The sequence below is a fragment of the Triticum dicoccoides genome, chromosome 3A (genome assembly GCF_002162155.2).
Source record: "Triticum dicoccoides isolate Atlit2015 ecotype Zavitan chromosome 3A, WEW_v2.0, whole genome shotgun sequence".
Classification (NCBI taxonomy): Eukaryota; Viridiplantae; Streptophyta; class Magnoliopsida; order Poales; family Poaceae; genus Triticum; species Triticum dicoccoides.
The window spans coordinates 572,671,588-572,676,919 of record NC_041384.1 but is presented as its reverse complement, the minus strand read 5'-3'; positions in this window follow the sequence as shown (position 1 = coordinate 572,676,919).

The window sequence follows — 5,332 nt, the reverse complement described above, 5'->3', positions numbered from 1 at the left end:
CCGCCAAAGACCCTCAGAGAAATGCAGAAGCTCACCGGGCGCGTGACCGCGCTAGGGCGCTTCATCTCCAAGTTGGGGGAATGAGCACTGCCCTTCTTCCAGCTAATGAAGAAAAAGGGGCCCTTTGAGTGGACTGAAGAGGCCGACAAGGCGTTCCAGGATCTCAAGAGATACCTGACCAGCCCACCGGTCATGGTGGCTCCGTGCCCTCAAGAGCCCTTGGTGCTTTACCTCGCCACCACTCCGTACTCCGCCAGCGCAGCCCTGGTGGCGGTTAGAGAGGAGCGCCGAATCAAAACCGCAACAGCAGCCCGGGACAAGGCAAAGCATGAACAAGGAAGACCCACAGGAACCGCCACCGCGGCTGAGGAGGATCAGCCACCGCAGAGGAGTGCACCGGAGGCGGAAGAGGCTCCTCCCCCAGATGGCCAACCTCGGGAGGCCTCGTCGCCTCAAGAGACGCCATGGTCTCCAAAGGGAGCCGCCAGCACTGATGCGCCCAACCTCGTGGAGCACCCGGTGTACTTCGTCGGCATGGTGTTGCGGGATGCAAGGGCACGGTACCCCATGCCTCAGAAACTCCTCCTCGCGCTACTGGTGGCCTGGCGCAAGCTGCGGCACTATTTTCAGGGTCACCCCATCAAGGTCGTCTCGTCATACCCCCTGGAGAGAGTGCTCAGGAGCCCTAACTCAGCTGGAAGGGTCGCTAAGTGGAACATAGAACTGCAAGCGTTTCAGCTCGAATTTAGCATGACCAGAGTCATCAAGGGAGCATCGTTGGCGGATTTTGTGGCAGAATGGACGGAGGCACCAGGCCTCAAGGCCGACGAGGATCGGTCCCTATCCCCGGGAAGCGAGGCGCCAGAAGGCTGGGTCATGTACTTTGATGGGGCGTTCTCCAAGCATGGCGCTGGGGCTGGGGCGGTGCTTATATCGCCCACTCAGGACAAGCTCTATTACGCTGTGTAGCTCTGTTTCCAGCAAGGTGAAAAGGTCTCCAACAACATAGCGGAGTATGAAGGTTTAATAGCGGGCTTGAAGGCCGCAGCTGCCCGGGGGGTGAAACACCTCACCATCAAGGGCGATTCGCAGCTCCTTGTCAATTTCTCCAACAAGGTGTACGAGCCGAAGGATGAGCACATGGAAGCCTACCTTGCGGAGGTCCGCAGGATGGAGAAGCAGTTCTGGGGGTTGGAGTTGCAGCATGTGCCCCGTGGCACCAATCAGGAGGCCGACGACATAGCCAAACGGGCGACCAGACGGTTACCTCAGGAGCCTGGCGTTTTCGAAGAGCGGCTCTTCAAGCCCTCAGCCCTGCCGTCATTATCAAACACGGCTCAGCCCCGGGAGGAACTCCCCCAGCCACCTGCCTCAGGAGCTCCGGCCTGTGGCCCGGCCTCAGGAGCACGCCTGCTCCTGATGATGGAACCTCAGGAGGGATGTTGGATCACGGAGCTCCGGAGTTACTTAACGCAAGGGACCCTGCCGGAGAAGGAGGAGGAAGCGGAGCGAGTGGCACGCCAGGCCACAGCATACTGCATCAAGGATGGAGAGCTCTACCGGAAGCGACCAAACGATGTATCCCTGCGCTGCATCTTCAGGGAGCAAGGGAAGGAACTGCTGGAAGATATACACGGCGGAGATTGTGGACATCATTCATCATCACGGACCCTCGTCGGCAAGGCGTTCCGCAGTGGGTTCTATTGGCCCACCGCGCTCAATGACGCCGTCCAACTAGTGAAAGCTTGTGAGGCCTGCCAGCTCCACGCCAAGCAGATCCATCAGCCAGCAGGAGGCCTGCAGACTATACCCCTTTCGTGGCCATTCGTAGTCTGGGGGCTGGACATCTTGGGCCCGTTTCCTCGGGCGCCAGGGGGCTACCGCTACCTCTACGTCGCCGTGGACAAGTTCACCAAGTGGGCTGAAGTAGAGGCTGTCCGCGCCATTCCCGCGGGTTCTGCGATCAAGTTCATCAAGGGCATCGTGAGCCGGTTCGGGGTGCCGAACCGCATCATCACGGACAACGGTTCACAGTTCACCAGTAACCTCTTCAAAACATACTATGCTAACCTCGGAACGCAGATATGCTATGCTTCGGTGGCGCACCCCTGAAGCAACGGCCAGGCCGAGCGAGCCAATGCGGAGGTCCTGAGGGGCCTCAAGACTAGGACGTTCAAGAAGAAGCTGGAGGCCTGCAGCAGAGGTTGGTACGACGAGCTTCAGTCCGTGTTGTGGTCCATCCACACAACCGCGACCAAGCCGACTGGAGAGACCCCGTTCTTCCTGGTCTACGGAGCCAAAGCAGTCCTCCCTCATGAGGTCAGACGTCGCTCCGCGCGGGTCCTGGCGTTCGACGAGGTGCAGCAGGACTCCATGCGGGGGATGGACCTCGTGCTGGGGGAGGAACGTCGCCGAGAAGCCGCGCTACGAGCGGCGAGGTACCAACAAGCACTGCGGTGATATCACTGCCGCAACATCCGCCCCAGAACTCTCGAGGTAGGAGACCTCGTGCTTAGGCGGGTCCTCTCCAGGGAGGGGCTGCACAAGCTCTCTCCCATGTGGGAGGGCCCGTTCAAAGTTGTCCATGTTTCCAGGCCCGGCTCCGCGCGCTTGGAGACTCAGGAGGGGGTGCCAGTCCAGAACGCATGGAACATCTAGCACCTCCGGAGGTTCTACCCCTAAAAAGGCCCGGAGCCTGTGAAGAAGGCGAATGCCTGTGAAGCCATCGCGTTTTGGAAAAGGCCCGGAGCCTGTGAAGAAGGCGAATGCCTGTGAAGCCATCGTGTTTTGGAAAAGGCCCGGAGCCTGTGAAGAAGGCGAATGCCTGTGAAGCCATCGCGTTTTGGGAAAGGCCCGGAGCCTGTGAAGAAGGTGAATGCCTATGAAGCCATCGCGTTTTGGAAAAGGCCCAGAGCCTGTGAAGAAGGCGAATGCCTGTGAAGCTGTCGCGTTTTGGAAAAGGCCCAGAGCCTGTGAAGAAGGCGAACGCCTGTGAAGCTGTCGCATTTAGGAAAAGGCCCGGAGCCTGTGAAGAAGGCCAATGCCTGTGAAGCTCGCCGCCCATGACACTCTCATGTAATAATGAGTTGGGGTTGTACACGCCCCGGAGTCTCAGGAGCGCCAGCCTCAGGCCCTGGGGCTCCCTCCCACGCCCAGTGGCAGCACTTAGCTCCGTGCTGGTGAGAAGACGTCGAAGACTAGATTAGGTGCCGGACGCGGCTTTTCATTTGCTTTCCGCAGTTGGCTTGCTCCTTCTCATTCGAAGTTTTATTGAAGTTGTTGCCGTCTTTGGCTTGTGGTCCTTCGACTTTTCGCTCTCCCGCCTCGATTTCTCTTTTGCAAGGCCTCGCGAGGGAGGGGGACAGCGAAGCGCCCTCGCGAGTGTTCCTATCCTAGTCATTCAAAGGTTTCGCGACCTGGGTCCATTACAGGAGCACGCCTCCAGTCCGTGCCCCACGGGCACCGCGACACGAACACATGGCCTGGGTCGGTCGCCCCCCGCGGCTGGGGCCGGGAACTGCCCACGCGCGGGCAAACATCTGCCAACTGCGGGCCAAGGCCAGGCTCCCAGCTACGGAGACCTCCAGTGAAGCCCATGAGGCCCGGCTACAGCAGCCGTCAGCCTGGAGCCAGAGGCCGCCCGGGGCGCCGGCCGGGAGCTCACCGAGGAGGAAGCGAGGAAGTGGAAGCTGGGTGCTAGTCGGCTCCGCCGACCACACAACGAACTCCGACAGCACCTCTGCAGCGCGAAAGCGCGGCCTAGGGGACGCGCGACCGAAGCGCACCCCCCGGCCGCAGCAGTCCGACCGTCACCATGCTGGGAATTGTCTCCGCGGCCGCGGGGAGCTGCCGTGGAGACCACAGGATGCTTGCGAGGGCGCCCTCGGCCGCGCTTGGGCGGGGAAGAGGCAGGCTCTACCCGGCGAGCCTTCCCCTTCTTTGCGGCCGAGAACCTCCTCGACGGGGCCATGAAGAAGAAGGAGAAGCAAGGGCGAATGAACTGGAAGGGCGCGCGCCAATCCATACTTATAGCCGGCGAAGGCCAACCGTCGGCCCCCACTATCACAGGTAATCATGACCCGCTTTGCATGCATGGACTTGTCCAATCCGTGCAGTTGCCGAGGCGCCATGGGGAAGTGGAGACGCCCACGTCCAATCAACCGCCACGCGGCACCCAAGACCGCAGGCTGTTAGGGCCCGCGGCGCTTCGCTCTTGCCCTTCCGCCTCCCTGCACGGCCAAGTCCGGGCGCGCCTTGGGCCCGGGGGCTACTATCGGCGTTCTGGGAACGGGGGTCCCCAAACTTGCCTGCCTGCTGCGTGGCTTAAAAGGGGGCCCGGCATGGCCCATCTTCATCAACACAGACCCAAGACCCTCGCGAGGGGCCAAGCCTCGCGGGGCGGACGACGCGGAGCTTCCTTAGGCACGGCCTCACCAGGCTGGCTCGTGAAGAGGCGGAGAGATCAAGGCGGGGTACCTCACGAGGTGCCCGTGACGCAAGCCATGACGACCAAGGGCGCCAGGCGGGTACCAGCCCGCGCGGTGTCCTCCTTTCCTCTTTGGTGCAAAGGGGGCAAGCGCAGCCGCGGAGTACCGAGGCATCAGGCAAAGGTTGCCATTTCGGTGCAACAAGACCAGGACCAGGAGGACTGCAAGACGGAGGTCATCGTGGGGCCCAAGATGGTGTCACCACCAGAGCTTTGTGCAGGCGAAGACTACTTTTGTTAGGGTAGCTAGTACTAGCTGTCCCCCTTCAAATTAGCCCGCCATTGTTGGCTCCCTTCCCGCTCGATATTTGGGAAGAGGACCAAGGCCTCTATAAATAGGACCAGCCACCCACAGAGGAGAGGGGGTTCGATCAGAGAGAGAGAGAGAGAGAAGGGTGGCTGAACTCCTCCCAGCAGTTCATCGCCCCAGCCAAGAACAGACCCTCGCGAGGCTGTTCTTCCTTGTATCATTCATTATCATCAGCCCAAGAGGCGATCCACCACGCCACAAACTGGAGTAGGGTATTACACCACAACGGTGGCCCGAACCAGTATAAACCCTGTGTCTCTTGTGTTGTTCTTTCCATAGCTTAGATCTTAGCGAGGCAGAGGGGTGCAGGTAGGTAGGAAGCGAGATCTCCGTGCGCACCCCAGTGTTTGAACCTCAAGGGTCTGCCGGAACCCGAAATCCGACAGTATTCATCAGCACACGGTGTTCATCTGAGATGGCCGCTCGCCCCACCAACTCCCTCAGAACATCCGATCGCACACTAGACGGTGCCGGACTCTTTTGTCTGCTCTCTTCGGGAGCCGGACACTGGGAGCTTCGGGGGTCAATAGGATTAT